We start from the raw sequence: 21,814 nt of genomic DNA on the forward strand, positions 1-21,814 counted from the left end.
AATCAAGTGTCTCCCCTCATAGGTGTGGATAACCAAGAGGAAACAATTCAGGTGATAGCAAGATGTTTTTTCTTTTTATCATATCTGAGCTAATATTGGAACACCTCGAGTCTCCTTTGAACTTGCAAATTAACTGACTCTAGTGTGGTTTATATTAATATTGTGGAAATAGATCACTTCTCCAGGTTGGAGTGAAAAAGACGGTAATATCAGATTTTAATGATCTAAATAAATGTCTGGGGCCTATTGTGAAGTTGCTTTTTCTCCAGTCTAAAATCTTCCTTCATTTGCTAATCATAAACACACACACACACACACACACACACACACACACACACACTCGTCTCCCTTTCCAGCTGGGGCCCCTGCAAGTCAGCAGGGTACAACCACCACTACTCCTGGAAGCTTGTGGAAACAAAGGCCTGTGCGGCAGACGCTGGCTGGGAAAAGCGGAGGCGTTTACTCCTGCTCCTGGGCCCTGACTGGGTCCTTCTTTGCCCCTGGAGAAAGTCTAGTCTCCTCACCTGGCTACAGTGGCAGTTCTTCGAGGTGAAAGCATTCCTGCCCACACTAAACCGGCCTCCAGATGCTGCCTCCTCTCCCCTAGGCCTGGAACCTTCCTTCCCCTAGGGGCTGGTCAGAGCCCCGTGACACCTCAGAACCACTATTCATGTGGACATCGGCTCAGGAGAAGGGGCACTGAGCCCAGCCTCTCTCTAGCGCCGTGGAGATTCCGTTCCAGAGGGCTTGTAATTCCTCTTCCCCAGGACCTTTTTAACTCAGACAGATGCCAACAACTTTGAACTTTAAAAGCACAGGGTTCAAGGACCCGTGCCTCCTGGCTCTTAGGAGGGATATGCTTTCCATGTGCAAATTTACCCACTATTCTTGATAACAACGTCTTCTCTTGGGAGAAAATAAACAAAAATAACAATTCAACCTGCTAGCACCTACTAAAGCGAGTTTTGCAGGCATTAATGTTTTCGGTTTATGTTAGTGCATTTCCCATCCGTATCTCTAGAGCGCTGGCATTGGAAGTGCCAATATTGCCAGACCTATGGTGGGAGATGCACGCACAGAGGCTGCCCCCGAGGTCCCCAACCAGGAACAGTGACCGTGAGGTCCACACCAAGCTGCCCACTTCCGGCCTGGTTCCTTCTTCAGAGGGGCCCAGGGCAGGAGCGCTCGTCAGAGAAACAGGACTGCAATTCAACAACCATCCGAATGAACGTGTTTGACTTTTCTGTTCTCAATTTCTTTCCAAGACTTTCAGAAAACAAAGCTATTAAGTATTTCAATCTTAAAGCTGCTGATTTTTCATTTACCTCTTGGCCACATCTTCTCACACTCTTTCTCTTTCTCTCTCTAATAACATCTGAAAAGCTGCCATCCTTTCTCTTCCATCTGAGGATTCTGGGACATCCCTGAGATCAAACAGAAGATTTGCCAGGTAGCAAATGGGGCTGATGATTTTCTTGCAGAGACAGGGCAAGAACAGTGGAAGAGGGAGAAGAAGCAAAACCATCTCATCTGCCAACCAGCGACAACGGCAAAAGTAAAGCCCAGTTCGGGCCTGAGGATATGACAAAATCCCCGGCAGACAGGAAGTCGCTGTCAGACAGGCTGCGTGAGAGTGCATCGTTCCAGCCACTCCAGGAGGAAAAGTCCCATCCTCTCCTTCAGCCCTTTCCTTTTGGCAATATCAGCAGGTTGAAGGCAGGTGGCAACCAACGTTGAACTTTCTCCGGCTTCTCGCGACCTTCTTGTCAATCTCATTCACAGTCACTGTTTGTCCTGCACGTGGCATACTTTCCCCACAGATGCGGCCACATCAAAGAAAGAAGTCTTTGTCACAGCAGGGGATGTGCCAGAGCTGTACACTTAGGAATCAAGAGTGACCAAGACATGGTTCCTTCCCCTGAAAAAAATAACCGTCTAGCAGGTGAGCTGGACCCATACATCATTCCAATGCCAGGTCATAAGTGGCTGAATTCTAGAATGCCTAGGACACTGTGAGGTCACATGGAAGGACCTTTAACCCAGAAGAGGAGGTGGGGGAAGGTAGTCGAGGACAAAAGTCAAGTACCAGAGAAGGTGTCCCTAGGCTGAGTTGTACAGGACAAGTAGGGGACATTGTAAGAAAAACCATGGGGGAAGAGAGAAGCAGGACCTGCAGAAGATGAATTCAGAGAATCAGGGGAGGCCAGACTGTGGAGAGCTGAATGCATTCTGGGGCGGGTAGGGCTTTGTAAGTGAGGTAACAGGGGGTCACTGAGAGGTTTTGCATGAGGAAGTGAGATGGTCAGATGGATCCTTCTAGCAGGAATCTGGAAAATGAATCTGGGAGGGAAGGCCGGTGGTCGAGAACGCTGGGACGAGACCTGTCAATCAGTTATTACAATATATGTGGCTAAGAGGTAATAAAAAGTGACTTAAGAACCCCTAGGGGTGGGGTTATTTATGAGGTGAAATTAATAGGACGTTTTGAGCGATTAAATGGCAAATGGAGGAGATGGAGGATGCAGAAGTAACTCCCGGCTGAGTGACGGGATGGATGGTGGCCCCCAGCAACAGCACAGGGAAGGGAGACGGAAGCTGCTTTTGAAGGAGATAAAAACATCAGGCAGGTTGTGTTGGAAGTTCCCAGGGGACTTCCCGGCGGATGTCTGGTAGGCATGGGGCACAAGAGTATGGGGCGCGAAGAGAGGGCATAGTGACAGAAATAAATGTGTGAGTCATCTGCACCTAAGAGGGGGATGAGGGCATGCGATTCAATGACTCACTCAGGAATGAGGAGAGGGGAAAGGAAAAACTCTGGAAAACCTCAACAGTGAAGCCCAACGCTTTCCATTCCTCTGAATTAAATCAGAGTGTTTAGGGTCACTTTTGTCCCATCGCCAATTTTGGGGGGACTTTTTCATCTATTCAGAACCCCGCCCCCAGGCACCTGATCTTTCTGACAATGCAAAGAAAAAACAGATTTGCACCAAACAATAGTATAAGAGACTGAAAGCATTACCACTCCTTGTGAGATTTAGACTCTAAGGGACTATGAGTATTTTAATGCCGAGGAATGAACCGCAAAGAATGAAATTTCAGGTGTAAACAGTTTTGAAGGCAAGGTGGGCAGCAAGGAGTACATTCCCTCTTCTCTCCATTCTTGCCCCACCCTTTTACTCCAACCTTCTCCTTCCAGGATTCTGGTCTCATTCAGGGGATGTTGTGCATTTCACCCTGGAGAACAGCTGCAAGGTCTGTCAGAGGGAAGTGTCTCTAATACAAGTAAATCGTTCTCGTGCTAATTTGGGTCTCTTCTGGTAAGCATAGCCTTGATGCTAATAAACTAATAGAGTTTCTATATTATTCCCCTTCTTACTAAAGATTTCAGGAGGGTGGGGTTATGTGGTGGAGACGATTATTTTCCATCCAATTTCACTCTCTTCTCTCTAGGCTCATGGCTAGGCAACACTTCCCACTTCCCCTGGCAATGACCAACTGACTAGGTTCTCTCCAATGGAAAGAGCCTGACACCCCTGCACATAGACCTTCCAGGCTGTGGACAGGCTTCTCCTGTCCCCTCTGCAGGTACAGCCTGGGCATGGCTGCGCCTCAGACTCTACCATGCAGACGACGGCAAGACCCTAAGGAACAGTGTAGTCACAAGATGAAAGGAATCTGGGTGCCTGCTTGGATCCCACCGACCTTGAACTCTCACCTTGAACTTTAGAGAAAAACAAACTTTCTGTTCTTCGAGTCTCTAAATTTGGGATATCTTTGCCAAAGCAGCCTACCTCCCCTAACTAATGGAAGACAGAAGTAGTGGGTACGATGGGTAATAAAACCAAGATCTCCTCCTTCCTTTCAGGGGAGGCTGATCATTAAAAGAAATTATAGAGAACACTGGAAGGCCGTTTAATAATGATTAGATGTCAAGGATATAAAGAAAGTTTACCAGATATTTGATAGCCATGCATTTTTGTCCGAAGTCGTCCCTATGTGGGGCTAATGCTTCTCAACTCAGAGGAAGAGAAACGGAAATTGTATGATGGAGGATGCTGTATGATGGTCCTCGTTGGAGCCTTTGAATAACTGTGTGAGTAACTGCTTTGCTTATTGTTGTGTCGGGTATTTCAGTTCTTTCAGTTTCTTCTTCAAATGACTTTCTGTGATAGTTTGAATTATTATTATTATTTAATTATTTTGTTCAGCAAATATTTCTTTCTTTCCCTTTCCTGTGTGGGTGAAGTTTATTTTCCTGCCCCACTGGTGCTTAGCTTGGCCCTATGTTTTTCTATAGCTAATGGAATGTCAGTGGACAGGTCTTCAATGAGTTCGTGCATTTTGGTTTGGCTCTTCTGCTTTGGGAATCTTCCATGAAAAGAGCCTGCTGCAGATAGAGAGGCCCTTGCAGCCTGGATTCCAGAATAAACACAGGTACAGCGGACCTGAATCCAACTCACAGTGCCTAGAGGAGCCCATTTTAGATCAGCAGCCGTCAGCCTGCAGAACTGAGAGCAAGAGGGCAAAGGCTGGTGTTATAAGCCGCCGAGCCTTGAACGAATCACGCAGTATTATTTTGGCAATAGCTTGTTCAGACATTCTCGCAGTAGATGTACCTGAATTTCTTTCTAAAAGCAGAAATCTGTTGGGAATATGGGACAAAGGAACTTATCTTGAAGTTGCCTTTACAGAGCAAGGAGACTCTTCTTATTTAGATTGTATATTTACTTGGGGCAAGCTAGTTGAGATTCGGGGATGGTGTGATGGTCTTAGTTCTAAAGTGTACATTCTTTTCCACTCTAACATTGCTGGACCAGGATGTGTTATAAAATCAATGTGCATGTGGCCTTGTGGTCGATGAGAGAGTTTCTTCATTTCCTCAGCCCCACCCTCGGTGGTGCGTCCTTGAAAGGTAGTATCTTGCAGCCCAGCAACTCAGAAGAACAGTAGGGTTGGCAGGGCTGGAACAGATCAGGGGTGTGCTTCCAGACCAGGGCATCAAGTGTTTAAAAAGCATCATTAAATATTGATAGAGTACAAGTTAACTGAAAGCAATGGAGCATTCTGTTGTGAAAACGAGAGTCCGCATTGGAATATGGTGAAGTCACCTTTTTTGGAGAATATGCTTAATGGTCTGAGTGTAGTCTTTCAGAATCCAGGTTACTGTATCGTGTAGTAACAGAGCAATTATTTTCAATTTGGAAATTTTTCATAACAATTCTTACCATTTGGCCATCTTGACCATAAAAGCAAGCGTGGCCCCATCCAGCATGGGAAATTGCACCATATCAATTCATGATAGATGGAGTCACTTAGTTCTTGCCTCATGAAAGGTGGAGATTGTCAACTGAAAATTTTCATTTTAGTTTATCTGATATTAAGCTGCTCTTTTTGATTCTAGCTAGTCAACAGTTTCAGCTGCTGAAGTTTTCCCACGGAACAATGTTATAATTAGTTGGATAATTGGAAGTTGTGTTCCTGACCAAGGACTCATTAGCAAATAAATCATAGATATAACCAACAATATGTCATACGAGCAAGATACAGTTACCAGAAACCTCCAAAATCATTTGAATTAGTAAAATTATGATCCCAGGCCCATAAAATAGGCAGGAATTTACAAATAACATAAAATACAGGCCTAATGTATCATAAATTTGGCCAATCTGAAACTAATAGAAAGATAGCTATTGTAAACATTGAATTAAGACTTTCATAGGATAATGTGTATGGCCTGGGTCTTCAAGGAAAGAAAAGCAATGTCTCACAGTAAGTTTAACCGATGCAGTCTTCATTCCTCAGTAAATTCTGCTGCTGTAAATATGTCAAATAAAAGCCAATACTGTTTCTTGAGATGCAAGACCTTGGGGAAGACTGCTTAGGACAAAACACCAACAGATCTTAAATTTTAATTATTGCTATGCCCATCTATCTCCGTATATAATTAGCTGGCTCGTGGGACATGCGTGAGCACACGTGCACACACACACACACCCCCTCCCTCCTCCATAATTCCTTTAGTGTCCATCTCTAAACATTGGAATGTGAGAAACAACACCAAGAAAACACCTTTTGATGGTTCCTTTACACCAGCGGTTCTTAATTAACATGACTTTTCTAGATATTCAGTATGTCTGGAGACACTTTTGGTTGTCAAAACTGGTTGGTTCTACTGGCATCTAGTTGGTAGAGGCCAGGGATGCTGACAAAGAACCGACCACACACGGGGCAGTCCCCTATAACAAGGACTTGCCTGGCTCTAAACGTCAGTGTTGCCGAAGTTGAAAGACCCTGCTTTACACAAAGGTTCGCATTATAGAAGAAAGGTGGATTCAGCCAGTCGGCTTACTTGGATAATTCTTGACCATCTATCTTATTGCTCAGCAGGAAGCGCCACTCATCAGTAGCCCTATCACAGTTAACGTGCAAAGAAAGCAGGAAACTGGATTATTTTGTTCATCACAGTGATCTTAGCCCAGTGTCTGGCATGTTAAGGTGGTTTAATGAATATCTGTTAAGTAAAGGAATAAATGGATGGGAAGAGGAAGAAAGAGTAAGAAAGAAAGGAAGAAGGGGGGGAAAAGGAAGTGGATGGTGTTAGGACCAAAGTTTGCTCGATTTTGGTGAACTTGCTTCCCTTTCCTTTACTGTCTTCCAGAAAATCAGTAGGCACAGGTTCAGCTAACAATTATTGTTTACTAATTATTGCCATTAATGGCATATCATATTTAACTTATTGTGTTAGTAGTAATTAAAGGACTGTTATTGACGATCACTATACAATGGTTCTTGTAGCAGCTCACAAATCGAAGAGTTTTAAATAATGTCATTGACTTTCAATGGTACTCAAAATTTAGAAGATTATTTTCAAAAGAGCAATCACAACATCTAAAGAACCTAGGACTTCAAGTTTTTGGCAGGTTGTTTGATGTTTTGCATTGTTTTGCTTTGTTGCTTATCCTCTTTGGTCTTCTGGTCTTTCCCCAGCCATAAGCAATATCCTGGCAAAAGAGTCACCCTGGCTACTTTGAGGGAAGTGTACAGGAAAAACTGGAAAGTTATGCCCGCTAGCCATCTCACAGGGAAGGGGCTGGAAAGGGGAGGGGGACACGATGATATATATTCATAAAGTCCAGCCTTATTTTTAACACCTATTATCAGAATGCCTTCCTTCTTTCCCTAACTCAAAATCCAGTGTCTGCATGGTCTCTGTCACAAGAAAACAACCAAAAACTAATAAACAAAACCCTGCAAGTTTCTCTGTAAAGGCATTTTGACTTTGTTCAGGGCCTACCATAGTTTCTACATGTAAAAGTCAATCATTAAATAAATGTTAAAATATTGAATGTATTTGGGATCTACCATGTGCCATCGGCTATACTGGGTACTGGACACAGAGAGATAAAGAATGCTTCTTGAGAAGGGAAACATGGATTACCATAAATAATGAAGCGCTGATCCACAGCTGGAAGAGACAGAAGAGCAAAATTGGAAGGCAGTACAGCAAAGGCTGATTAGAACTGTCTATTTCACCAAAAGAACTGCATCCGTCAGACAGGGCACTAAAATTCTTGGTCAACATTAGGCACACAGATAGTTATTCTTACTTCCTATCCCTTCTAAAATGCCCTTATGTCCCCTCTCAGTTTGCATGCCAACCACACTTTAAAAACATGAATCAACTGTCAAGTTTATATCTCATTATAAAAATGGTCCATATTTTTACAGGCATCTATAGGCAGGCATCTCAATGTCTCTTAAACCCAACACGTGATAAATTAACTCTTTTCTGCAGATAGCAAATAGCAACCTAAGTTTATAATTCTTGCTACCCTCCATTAAAAGTTCATCGTCTCAGATTGGGCATTTTGCCATTTTTCTCATATTTTGACCTAACATCCATCATCCTTGGTCTTAATCTTCCGTCTACAGTTTAAGATATATTTCTGGTTAAGCCTATGATTGCTTCCTGTCTCAGAGGCTTCATCTATTCAATGGGCCCTTTATAGGCCGTGGAAGAGCACTTTCCATGTTGAACACACACAAAAAACCTCAACAACAACAACCAACAAAAACCAAAACACCGGACATCCAGGTTAACACAAGAGCAGCTGGATTAGATCGAAATTTTCCTACTCTGGATGCTTCTCTTCTTGTCACCAGCTTCCAACAAGGAAACTGAAATGTAAGTTAGGCCGTTGAACCCCAAATTAAGGAGGCAGCTGGCAATGTGAGCGCGTCCCTGGCGGGCGCCCTGGGGTGGACTCCTGTCTAACCAGGTTTGCTGTTTTTAGACTCAGACACATTGGCTCTAAACGCCACCACTCTGCAGGAATTTCATCCAGATGAACTGACTCTTCTGGAAACGTCCCTGATAAAGGCCCTAGATGAGTCCAAACTGCCTCATAACCTTGGAAGGTGCCAGAATAACCAGACAAGTGGCCTCGTCAGAATCTCTCACGAAATAACTGGAAGCAGGTAATAAGGAGAAAACAGGATTCCAGATGAAGTTACACAGAAAGAAAAGCCGAGCAAAGGCAGCCATGAGTGCGGGAGAACTAGGGTGCTTCAGCATAAATCTCCCTCCCTCCCTCCCTCTCCTTCCTGGGATGCTGCGGTGAGATCAGCAGCCCACACCTCCGCCGTCTTCACGTTTCATTGCATCTAGTGACCGGCTCCGACTGTCATAAAATAAAACAACACTCAGCAAGTGCGCACTGGCCCACAGCCCGAGACCAGGAGCTGAGTGAACCCAGGATGACACGCAGCTGCCCCGCGGGGTAGTAAGTCAAAGATGCAGGTGGAGGGACATTCCCTTTGTCCAAGTCACACTCGGAAAGCAAACCCAGCGTCCAGCAGCCTTGCTCCCAAGTGATCTATGGCTTTCCAGACCTCAGCCTGCACTGGGCAGAGCCCTGGCCCAGGTGACCCGAGGAGGAACTGTTGATTTTGGAAAAGGCTGGGGCCGTATTTCTGCCACAACAAATGATCGGGTCTCCACTCTCTTTGACTTAATAAAAATGTTATTACTATGCTTGCAGTATATGTTCATTTTAGAAAAAAACACATGAGAATAAAGAAAATAGAATAAGTGACCACCCAGAGATAGTTTTGTGGGATTTTAGGGTATTCCGTTCCAAAGATTTTTTTTCTGCATAAGACAGACCAGTGTATATTCTCCAAAAATGGAACCATACTATCCAGAGTACTTTTTTTAAATGTAAATAAAACATATATACAGAAAAGTGCACAGAAAAGTGAACAACTCAATACAATCCCTATTATGTTGTAAATTCTTCCTTCTTTAATAATTCATTGTGGTTTCTACAGCTACAAACAGTCCGCTAGGTTTTAACAGCCACTTGGTATTTAATTAGAGGGATCTTCCAACATTTGCTTAACCAACTTATGGTCCATATATTTTTTTTTTTAATTAATTAATTAATTTATTTATTTTTGGCTGTGTTGGGTCTCCGTTTCCGTGTGAGGGCTTTCTCCAGTTGTGGCAAGCGAGGGCCACTCTTCATCGCGGTGCGCGGGCCTCTCACCATTGTGGCCTCTCTTGTTGCGGAGCACAGGTTCCAGATGCGCAGGCTCAGTAGTTGTGGCCCACGGGCCTAGTTGCTCCGCGGCATGTGGGATCTTCCCAGACCAGGGCTCGAACCCGTGTCCCCTGCATTAGCAGGCAGATTCTCAACCAATGCACCACCAGGGAAGCCCTGGTCCATATTTTTTAAATGACTTTCGTGATGATGCCTTTCCCATTTTTCTCTTAGACTGAGGTTGAGTGTGAGTCTTTTTCTTACTGATTTATATACATATCTTACAAAAAATAGTTACTTCTGAACATTTTGAAAATATAAAATAATGAAACTAGAACTCTATTTATTAATGTTAAGAATTAAAAGTAAGAATTGACTCTCCCTCATAAGATAAATTAATTAACAAAGTCTTCTTGCTATACTCTTTCAGTTGTGGCGAGGATGATGCCAGACTTTTATCTCAGATTACAGTTGTAAAATGCAGTGTGTCTCAAGCATCGTCCACACACCCTTCTCATCTTTACACAATTCCGAGTCAAAGATCCCATCCAGAAATAACATCGTGGTTAAGTGAATGGGCTGTGATGTTAAACAAATCTGGATTCAAGCTCTTTCTGTGACCTACTAGCCGTGTGACATTGGCAATATAATGTACTTAATCTCAGTTTCAGTTTTTTCAGCTGTGAAATGGGAAGAGTAATAACGCCGATTTCATAGGGTTTTTGTGAGCATTAGATGAGGCAACTTGCATAAAAATAATAAGAGCTACATGACAACTACATTTAGGCACAGCTTTACAGTCATAACACCTGACATGGAATGATAACTTAATACGCGGTGGCTGTATTACACTCGTATTATTACACCTGTTCTTCACGGACGCTAATGATTAGAATGAGAAATTCCGAGCCCAGGGAGGTAGAAGCTAGATTAAGCACCACCTGCTATAGAACTTTGCCTCAGTGACATTGATTTCTGTCTGGGAGTGCGACACAGAACATGCTAGTAGGTAGGCTAGGTCAGGGTGCAGAGATTGCATTTCTGAGCTGAGAAAGCATCTAATCTTCAGTGTGCTCAGGAAGGAGTGCAGAAGCCAGGAAAGCTCATGATCACACACCAGAAAGCCAAGTCCCCACTCTCACAAGTCTCTCTCTTTCACACACACACACACACGCACACACACTCATACTTAGGACAAATGTTTCTCCTGATGAATAGATCCTTACTTCCAACAAAGAAAATATTTAACAATTGTATTCCTATTAGAAGTTTCTTTATAACTGAACTTCTAACTCCACGAATTTACCAATTTACAGAGATTGAAGTTGAAAGTGATGACATTATTTATCACACAAAAAAATACTGTCATCTAGGACTTGGAGGGCATTATCCTCAGTGAAATAAGTCAGACAGAGAAAAACAAATACTGAACGGTCTCACTTCTATGTGGAATCTTTAAAAAAAAAAAAAAAACTCATAGAAAATGAGTAGAATGGTGATTGCCAGGGGCTGGGGCATGGGGGAGAGGTGGAGAGGTTGGTCAAAGGATAAAAACTTCCAGTTATAAGATGAGTAGATTCTGGGGATCTAATATTCAGCATGGTGACAATAGTGAACAATATTGTATTGTATACTTGGAAGTTGCTGAAAGAGTAGATCTTAAATGTTCTCACCACACACAAAAAAGTGTAACTACATGGGCTTATGGATGTGTTAACTAAACTTAACGTGGTAATCATTTCATAATTTATATGTGCAACAAATCGGCATGTTGTACACCTTAAACTTACAGAATGTTCTATGTCCATTATATTTTTTTAAATTGGAGTATAATTCCATTATATCTTACTAAAGCTGGAAAACACCAAAAATAAATAAATAAATAAATAACGCTAACTCACACAGATCTAAAACTTCTCTCTACCCTTTTTATTCCTTTCTGTTATTCTGAGCTTTATTTTCAGCATATGGTAGGAATTTTTATTATTTATTTTATTTTGAAATTTTATAGCTGGATAAAATTGATAGCAATTGATAGCAATTCATGGGCAGAAAGGACCCCTTTAAAAAATGTAAAGTCTCATTTTTGCTTTCAGGTGAGCAAACTTAGACTGAAACTTACTAAATATCTGGCCCAACTTCTAAGATGAAATATCTGAGCATTTATCTGGTTCTGGAATACAGCACAGAAAATTGTTTACGTTCATAGTTAAAATGTTTAGTACTTCTAAATATGTATAATTTTGTCTTTGCCTTTGCTTTTTAGAATAGGCCCACTGAAAAAGATATATCTGTTACATAAAATCATAAATGTTTAAACTCAATAATTCTCCTTTTATTCCATTTTATATTAAACAATTATCTCTATCTATAGATCATTTAACATTGCTTTATTCTACTTTAATTACATTTGTTTAATTATAAATTTTAAAACGAAGTTGAAGTTTAGTTATGGTTATTATTATTTATGTTTAATAATAAGCACTACTGAGGATTGAAAAATAGAATAAAAATAAATAAAAATGCCATCTTCCACTGTTACTCAGGCAAACCGGGCTGAAATGATAAACCTAAAATGTTTTAATTGTCTTATACTAACCCTGGATATCAGTGTTATCAAAGACTAGAATAGGAAGCTAAATATATGTTTTAAGAAAGGGGTTACTATATATATTGTTTTTTCTCCAATCCAAAATCTCTATCCTGTACCTGAAGACAATAGTATATGTCTTCATCTTCCAAATAAAAAAAATGTATTGTGGTAATATACATTAACATGAAATTGCTCATTTTTATGTTCAGGGGCATGCACACTGTCGTGCAACCATCACCACCATCCATCTCCAGAATTTATTTTATCTTTCCAGACTGAAACGCTGTACCCCTTAAACAATACCTCCCCATTCCTCCCTCCCCCGCAGCCCCTGGCAACCACCATCCTACTTTCTGTCTCTATGAATTTGACTATTCTATATACCCTATATAAGTGGAATCGCATAATAACAAAGAATTTTTTTAACTGCAGTGTAATTATCTTAATTTTAGTACAGTTAATCAAGCAAATTATGTCCTTTAAACTATAGGATCAACCCATCCTTGGTACATATACAAAGACCTCATGGTTTGGCAATGGAATCTAAGCCTCGGCCTGATGGGGACCTGCTTCCATCAGACAAACACAAAGCCCCTTTCTTTACCCTGTTTAGTTGAACCCTAAACAGTCTGACTGGCGTTCTGGGTTCTGCCTATATACTTTGTGTTTCTGATGGTGCAAACTCAGTCGTAAAAAACATCGACAGTACTCGCTTTAAAAGTACTTGCTGCCACTTAACTGTAAACAGACTTGTAATTTGGCTGTAAAAATTCACGACCTGCTGAAAGGAGCTATAATAAAGTCATAATGATTGCTGGTGTGAGCACCGTCGGAGAGGCCGTGAATGGCTGGCTGGCCACGAAGCACCGTATGTCCGCTGGAAGCTGGGCGAAGAGTGGGTGACAGTCACACGGGACTGCCCTTAGAGAGGTTCACCTTTCCCGTGATCTTCAATGCCCAACTATATCAAGTGCTAATGCGTTCACGGTCGTTAGCCAAATGGGTCAACATTATCAGCCTTATTGGTGGGACAGAGGCTCCCTTCAAGACCCTCGAGTTCTTTGAACACTGATCTTTCTTTTTGACAAAAGGTGTGGAGCAACGTTTGGAAACGAAGGCTAGAGATGGAGGCCGTTTCATGCTAAAAACTGTTCCCATTGGGAGTCTAGATGCCATCCTTCACCTTTTGTGTGATGAAAGAAAGCTTCTCCTTTCTCCAGGGATTGCTAGAGGAAGGTTTAGCCGAGAAAGAAGGTTATTTCTATTTTTTCTGAGGTGGGGGGCATATAACCAAAATGTGAATTGTGTCAAAAGTGACTTCAGGACCAGAAGTGACCTGGTACCAGTGGGCCTGTGTCTGCCGTGGAGGCTTGATGTCCAAGGAAGTTCTCATAGTGAACCTCAGTCTGAACAGACCAGAGTCTGAACAGAGCTACAATCTCACCAAGACCACCCCTCTCTTCCTTCCCCGGAGCTCTTTTCTCCCCTTCTCAACTCTATCTCTCTCTCACTTTCTGTGAGTCTCTACCCAGGGGACAGTGTGGACGTGGGGTCCCCTGCACAGGGAGCTGTCCCTCAGGTGACACTCGTTCTGGCTGAGGCCCATATAGATTTACTTCTCACCCCAGATACAGCTGCACAGCCCTTCAGAGGAGGAGAGTTTGACTAAAGAAAACAGCTGCCTTGGGACTTCCCTGGTGGCGCAGTGGTTAGGAATCCGCCTGCCAATGCAGGGGACACGGGTTCGAGCCCTGGTCTGGGAAGATCCCACATGCCACGGAACAACTAAGCCCGTGCGCCACAACTACTATCCATTTCTCACTAGTGACCTCCCCAGCCATTGGTCACTGAAGTCTCTGGGTGACTTTCCCAATTTTTTGTAACCAAGCTCTGCTTACAATTCATGTCAGAGCTGGAAGTCATTTGGAATATCTACTCTGTAATGGACTTCAAGCTTCCAAAAGCCAAACAGAACATGAATCACAAGATGAAACACCTGAAACAGCAAGGTCAGAGTCGGGACACCCTCCCCCATCCCACCCCTGCAAAACACACACACACATACACACACACACACACACACACACACACACACACACACACACACACACACACATCCTTCCAAATGTATTTATTTCTTTATGCCCAATGGGCCAAATATAATCTCCGGACTTATTATTATATGTATATTTGCCCTCGTTGATCATGTTGAATTGCATGTGCTTTTGAAAACCACCCAAAATCCTTTGAGGAAAAATAATGTACAGACCAATCACCTCCTAAATGAAAAATCAACAAGGTGCCATTTTTCTGGCGAAGGCCCCCTCACCCCTGCCCTGCGGTTCTCACTCTGTCCTGAGTTCCTTCAGCTCTCTTGGAAGCAAGCTTCTCTGCTCCCCGTGGTTACATGCACACAGGTAGTTTCCTGAGAGGACCCCATGCTCTCGGTGGACGAGGCCCCTCGTATTTCTTCTGCATTTTTCTCAGCGTCCCTTGGCACCGACCCAGCCCAGGCCTGGGCCAGGAATATTCCTTTGATAACCAAACAAGCTCTATTGTTTTAGCCAGCCAGATCTGTAGAATGACCTCTGGAGATCAACAGCAGCAACTACTAGTTTTCTTTCACATCTACCAGGCCCTCGGTCGTGGTTTAAGTAATAGTCGTTGAGGACTAAGTGAGCATCTTTGGAGAAGGTGGTGGTGAGTGAGACTCCAGCACGAGTCTGGGCAGCCTGCTTCACGAAGGCCGCTTTCCCCCGGAGAAAGCACTGCTCTTTCCAGTGTCCTGGGCCACCAGGGGACTAGTTAAGTATGGGAATTCCCAGCTCCCCTCAGGGCCTGATGCAGAAGGCCCATGCTGGGCTCAGGAGTCTGCAGGGTTAAGAAGTCACCCGTCTGATTCTAAGCCGGGTTTTCCCAGCAAAACGGGTCAAGGATAAAGAGTAGCTTGAAGGAAAGTCCTGTCCTCCTGGGAAGATGACACTTCCACCCCCAAGCCTGATGCCCTCTGAGATGGGCGGGAGGCAGGTGCTCTAACCAACTCCACTGCCATCGCCCTGTATGAGCTTGGATCCGTCACTTCCTCTTCACGGTTGTAAGATGAACAAAACAACTGTCCACATTAACCTCCAGCAGGGCACACAGAAGGCTGGCCGTGGAGAAAAACTTAACAGTTTCTTCATGAAAACCAAAATCTCTCCTTTAATGTGAAAGCACATTACTGAAACGCAGGAAAGATGGAAACTCAAATGAGCATTATTCACTCTCATTTCCAATAGGACGTTAACCAAATGCACACTCAATAGCCCTGCAGCACCTGATGTCTGCAGGATCCAAACTTCTCTATCTGCAAATCGCTGCGAGGTGAGAGTGGGCAGTAGAGGCTGAGGCTTTGGTGACGGATGGACGTGGGGTGACCCCAGCCACAGCTTTTCCTCACTGCAGGAACCTTGACAAGCTACTGAACCTCTCAGGGGCCTTGGTTTTTTCTCACCTGCAAAACGGGAGCAATAAAGCCAACGCTCCTGGGAGGAGAGAGGAGATACGATCCCAGTATAAGAAACAGAGGTGACCAACGCCGAGAAAGAAGTGCAAATAAGTGATGAACTTCCCCAAGAGGCTGTGAGCTCATGAAGTCCGGGGCCCTGACAATTGTGTGCATTTTGGTCCTCCCGGTGCCTGATAGGACGCCTGAGGTGAGGAAGGAACTCAGGCAGATTGCACTGGCTACAATCATAGGCAATGAGGATTGAAACTCACCATGGGCCAAGCCCCAGGCTAAGTGTTTCATGGGCACCACCTCACTTAATCCACCCAACTAGTTCACCTTACAGACAAGGTTTAGTAACCTGTCCAACATGGTGGAACATGGCTGTGAACTCCGAATTCAAAATCTGAACTACAGGTTTGCATGGGGGGCAGAGAGGGGCCAGAGGAAGAAAAAGCTGGGGGCTTGAAGATGGCTTCGCGGACACCATGGTGCTTGCCCTGGACCTTGCAGGACAGCAAGATTTGAGACGAGCAGAGATGGGGAGAGGATTTAAGGAGAAGCACAAGCCGACTTGGCAGAGCTAGAAAGCACAGCCTGTCCTGTGAGGGCTCTCTCCTCCTGGTGGGTGCGGGGCAGCAGCTCCACAGTGACAGAGGCTGTGGTCCCCGTGCTACTGTGACCCCCAGCCCAGGGGCGGGGGGCAGCTGATGCGGAAGCTCCTCCTTGACTGGGCTGCCCTTTGTCTTCTGAATCAAGCTCAGTTTCTGCTTCGGAGCAGAGCGATGTGTAACGGTGCGCACGGCCGGGCTCGGGGAGGGAGGTACCAGGTTAAAGACTCAATTTCCTGGCCTCGCCACTCTGCGTCACCGTTTTTAATGACATTTCAACATGGAGAGGGTTTCTGGTTTGTTTGTTTTTTTCCCCTCTTTAAATTAAACATACAGTAGGTGTTTTGTGTTTAATTTCCTTAAGAAAAAAGTGTATTATGGGGGTGAAATGTCTAAAAAAAATGTAGCAGGGAGTCTTGGAAGTTTATAAAAACCGTATTGTGTGCTCAAAGGACTGGGGTTACCTTTTGGGAGCCTTTTCATTCTCTGGGGAACACCCACAATGCAGTTTTATGAGTTTTGTTTGTGGTTGTATTTTCGCCTTCATTCTTTCTCTCCTTTTCAGCCAGTGCGTTAGTCATGTCCTGAGTCGCTGGTCTTTTCATGTGCGTCTCCGAGGTGTGGTGCTGACACAAGAGCCCGGAGCCCGCAGGCTTTGGAGCCACTTCTGTTCCATCACGTCATTACCTTCACACGGTGTATTTATAGCAGCCGGGGTGCCAAGGGGGGCTTGGAGGCAGATGAAGGGCCAGGACGGGCAGGGAGGGCCTCACAGAGCACCTCTGTCCTGTCCATCAGGCTGGGAGGGCGCCAGGGGTGCCAGTCTGTCTGCAGAGAGAAGGGCGGAGCTACACACTGTCCAGCTCTCCCGCCCTGCCCCTCAGAGCCCGGGGTGCTGTCAGAGTGGCTGGGAGGCCACAGCTGGGGAGGAGCAGTAGGGGGGACCTAGCGGAGGGGGCAGGCCTGGCTCTGGACCCCTTCCCCGGCCCCCAGTGAGAGCCACTCCACTTTGATCTGACCCGTTACGGAAGTTCTAATTTTGTTTGCAGAAAATCTTCTTCATTTACCTAAAAAGTTTGTCCCTTATCTATGGGAACTCTCCTCTCCTAAGAAATGAACCATCTCAGGGCCCCTTGAGGCATCACCAAGTTTGCTCTCCGGCCCTCCACACCCCCTACTCCAACCCCTTCTCTGCTTCCCGCCCTTGAAATCCTCCAGGCCTTGTCCCTCACCGAAGGCTCTTGGTGACCTGCTGCAACGGTCCCCCATGGGCTCTCTGCTTCTAGGAGATACAATCCACTCTCCCCAGCCACTGGAGTGATCATTCTACAACACAGCTTAGATCCCGTCCCCAAACAGGGTGAAGCTCCTCTGTGGCTCAGCCACCTCCTAGAAGGTCAAGACCAATCATATTCACACAGACCCAAGGGCCTGCACACGCTGAGCCTTACTCACCTCTCCAGCTGCTCCCCCACCTCCCCTTCACCCCCCAGTATGGCAACCTCACGGACCCTTTATTGACCCAGTGATTGATACGTATTTACTGAGCAACTATTATGTGCCTGGCATGCTGTCCATGCTGAATGAGAAATGGAAAGATGCCTGCCCGCGTGGAGCTTGCCTTCCACAGGAGAAAAGGGGCAGAAACACGACCACACAAATCATATGGCCGGCAGGTGTTTCACAGGAAGCAAGGTAGGGGCGAAGAGAGGGGCCATTTAGTATAGGGTGTGAGACTAGGACTCTTTGGGCAGGTAACCTGTGAGCAGAGACCTGACAGGTGAGCAGCTAGGACAGGATCTGAGGAGGCAGCATTCTGGGGGCCCAGAAACAGGAGATGAGGCCAGGGAGGTGGGCAGGGTCAGAGCCAGGGCAGACGGTTAGGATTTTGTCCGATTGTGAAAGGAAACTATGGGAGCGTTGGAAGCAATTTCCATTTTTTAAAGACGGCCCCCCTCCAAGTTGCTGTGTGGACCAAAGTGATAGAGGAGGATGGGGGAGGGGCGGCCTATTCAGGACCCCAGGCCTGTGCACCAAGCGGAGGGAAGCATGGGGAAGATGCTTCACAGCCCCCTTCCTTCCCACCCCTGCCCACTGGCGATTTCAGAAGAGAGGAGCTTGGGCCCAGGAATGAATGGGAAGTAAGAACGAGGGGACAGATCTTTCCTGAAGTTTTGCTGGGAAAAGGCCCCATGAAATAGGACTGTGTCCAGCAAGCAGGAACAAGAGTCAAAGGAGGTCCGTTCACTTACTTACTGGTTGGAGGAGATGTTGGTGATGGTGGGAGGTACTATGTGTACACGTGGGATTCCACAGCGAGGGATCTGAGTCTGTGAGGCCAGGAGTCCCCTCCCAGGCCCCCAGGAAGTGTGAGGAGTGGGGTGTGAGGCCTGGCCATCGCTCCGTTTCTGCTTCTGAAGACAGTGAGGGCTCGTGGTCAGACAGCGCAAGGGTCCCCAGGACCCCTCGTGTCAGGACTGCGGTGCTCAGAGACAAGGCGTGAGCATCCCAGGGCCCAGTTTCCCAGCCCGCTCCTCTCAGGAAGGCCGGCCCCACAGAGCACACGGCCCTCAAGTCGGAAACCAGCTGTGCTCCCAGGGAGCCCTGCAGGCCGTGTGCTTCCAGACCACCTGGCCCAGCCAGAAGCCACAGATCGATGGCCCCTGCTATCCAGATGTCCCCCTGGGGCCACGGTGGCCGGTCAACCCACCTATAGGTCAGGCAGGGCCCGCATCCCTGCCCACTGGGCTCCGCGCTGCCAACGCGGCCTGTGGACCTGCCTCAGGTCGCGGCTTAACGCCGAGATCTCCCAGCTCCCTCCGTCACGGCGTCACAGTCAACCTCTAGCGCGACTGCATTTCCTTCCCTGCATTTTCTTTGTGCCAGAATAAAATCAGTCAAATAAAACAATCATGGGGCATCAGGCCACAGGCTGTTTGTCTCAGCCTAACTCACTCTGACAGCCTGGGGAGGACAGCAGCAGCCAGGGCTCAGGGTCCAGGAGCAGAAGTGGCCGCCGCCCTGCCCCAGCTGGAAGCATTCAGTACACGCAGGCTGGGTCACAGGGCTCTGCTCAGGCTTCCTCCGGGCACCTCGGCCCTCCTGGGCCTCCCCAACTCCAGCAGAGGCAGTGAGCAGGCCCATCTGTGCTGTACCTTCTCCCCTCTGAGGTCCGGGAACGCACAGGTCACCCCATCCATCCATCCTTCCATCCATCCATCCATCCATCGGGTCCCCGCTGAGATATTCCCAGCTGCCATCCCCAAAGGGCACCTGACCTTCAATATTCTGTGACAGGGTTTTCAAGAAACCTATGTCCCTGCTTTAAAGCACAAGGCTGAGAATGTCATTCATCGTGGCGTCCTACGCAAATCAAGCTTATCTGGATCGTCCGAAAACACTGCTGCCACCCTCACGTTGGGTGTCTCTCTACTCTGTGGTTCGAGCTTCATGGAGAGCCATTTCTATATCTTCCCGGAGCCTCTCAATCCACACTGTGGGCAGAGGAGGAGAGGAGGGCTGCTGTGGGCCAAGAGACATGGATTTAAGAGCAAGGAAGCCCCCGTTTCAACCCCAGCTCTGCCACTCCAGGGATCAAATAAGATGCTTAGCGCCAAACGCTTAGAGCCATGCCTTCCCAGTGAGCACTTAGGGCACCTGGTCCTGCGAGAGGCCGGCCACGTGGGAAGGCACTGGCCCCTCCCACTTCCGGGTGTCACACCCCCTTGCTTTTCATCCAAACTCTCTGAATGCTTGTTTTCCGTGTCCTTTGTCTCCTCCTCTCAAACATGAAATTTCGGAGGTACTGGGAGTTAGTCCCAGAGCTCTGTCCCTTTCCTCTCCCCTGGGAAGCTCAGCCCTCCCACTTTTGTGTCTCCAGCCCACACCGCTCCTGAGACACCAAAAGGTCCTGGATAAACAAATGCCTCCTTAAGACACCACTGAAATGTCTCAAAAACAGAACTCATTATTCTCCTGCCAGAGCAGATCCTCAAGCCATATATTCCATTTCAGTCAATAATAACACTCACGGCCTGATGGCTGCATCTAGAAACTTAACAGATTGTCTCAATTCCACCCTCTCTGTCTTCACTACTCTTCTAATCCATTATTGAACTCCGTGGTTCTATACCTAAAATAAATTTGAATCTAGACTTGTCCACATGACCCCCGCCGCTACCCTCTCAGCAATCTAGATGATCATCACCTCTTATTCCGACCACCGCAGTAGCTTCCCAGCTGATTTCCAGCTTCTGGTCCTGCTACCACTCAGCCCATCTTCCAAACAAGTGTGGTCTTTCTTTCTCAAAAGTCAGATCATGTCACTCAGCCACTTCAGTCCCCCATGATAACTTCCTCATTACACACAGAATTCAGTTCACATTACTCTCCAGGACTTCGGATGCTCTATAGCATCCAGCCCTTGCTTTGCTCTTCAACTTCATCCCAAGCCACTCTCCCCACCACTAGCTATGCCCGGTCTCCCCTGGTCCTCCTTCCCACCTCGAGGTGACAATCCAAGCCCACCTCTGCATGACTCTATCATGCACTGTCTTAGCTGTTGCATTATTTTGCCTCATTTACAAGCATGGCTTTCTCTCCCACGTCCCTTGAGACTTCATCTTCACATATCCTAGGCCTCCACGCCACATGATACACTGACACTTTTTGGACAGTGTACTGTTAATAGGGTGGTTTCTTATTGTGCTTCCGTGAAGTCTTTTAAAAGGGAAAAAAAAAAAAAAGGTGAAGGTCCTTCCACAACAGCATTAACATTTTGCTGTAATGAGAAAAAGTCGGGAAATTGATATCTAAATGTTCCCAACGCCGACACATTAGTTTAAATTCTCATCCACACCCTTGGCCGAGGCAGGCCACACCAAGACAAGTCATCCTGCCCTTTGGAGCCCATTCATTAGAGAAGGGAAGTGTTTACATGGCCTCAGTGCGGGAATGATACAATGATTGCCTTCCCTCCCAGCAGGTCTCACCCTGTCTCAGGAAGACGTCAGGGGTCAGCACCAGGCCGGGCTCCAGGCAGATGAGTCACACTGGGAGAAGGTCAATCATCACAGGAGGAAGGTTGGCTCCAGGGGACTGAAGAAAGGAAATGGTACCTTTCCCTTGGAGGACTGAGGTTGAATCTGACCTCAGTCTGATGCCATGGAAAACCACCTGGTCTGTCTGGCTGGGGATCCAGGAAGGGGACCGGGGGTCCCCAGAGAGGAAGACTCAAAGGCCAGGCTCTAGCCAGGGCTCTTAGGAAATCTTCACTGCCAGGTCTCTGAGGAGCTCAGGTGAGGCAGGTGTCGGGAATATTGACCCATCTTATTTTTTTCCATTTGTAGGTCTGGTTGCATGAAAAGCAGGCAGAAGTGGTGGAAAAGTGTACTTTGGAGAAGGCAGTAGAGGGGTGAGGCCAACAAGCTCTGGTTCTTCTCCAAGCCAGTACCTCTGCTATGGCACCCTTGAAGGACCATTGAATCAGGTGGTGAAAAATCTAGCATCACCACCACTTCAACACCGTCATCACCCCTCCACACCCCCTCCACTACCATCACTACCACTGGCTACCCTTTAG

General features: G+C 46.2%; 1 protein-coding gene across 9 annotated transcripts in view; it reads right to left on the reverse strand.

The window, feature by feature from the left end:
* SUGCT (succinyl-CoA:glutarate-CoA transferase) overlaps nt 1–21,814 on the reverse strand; it is a 792,254-nt gene that overhangs the window by 60,525 nt on the left and 709,915 nt on the right. The gene's annotated exons all lie outside the window — the stretch shown is intronic.

The sequence above is a fragment of the Balaenoptera borealis genome (genome assembly GCF_965194805.1).
Source record: "Balaenoptera borealis genome assembly, chromosome: 7".
NCBI lineage: Eukaryota > Metazoa > Chordata > Mammalia > Artiodactyla > Balaenopteridae > Balaenoptera > Balaenoptera borealis.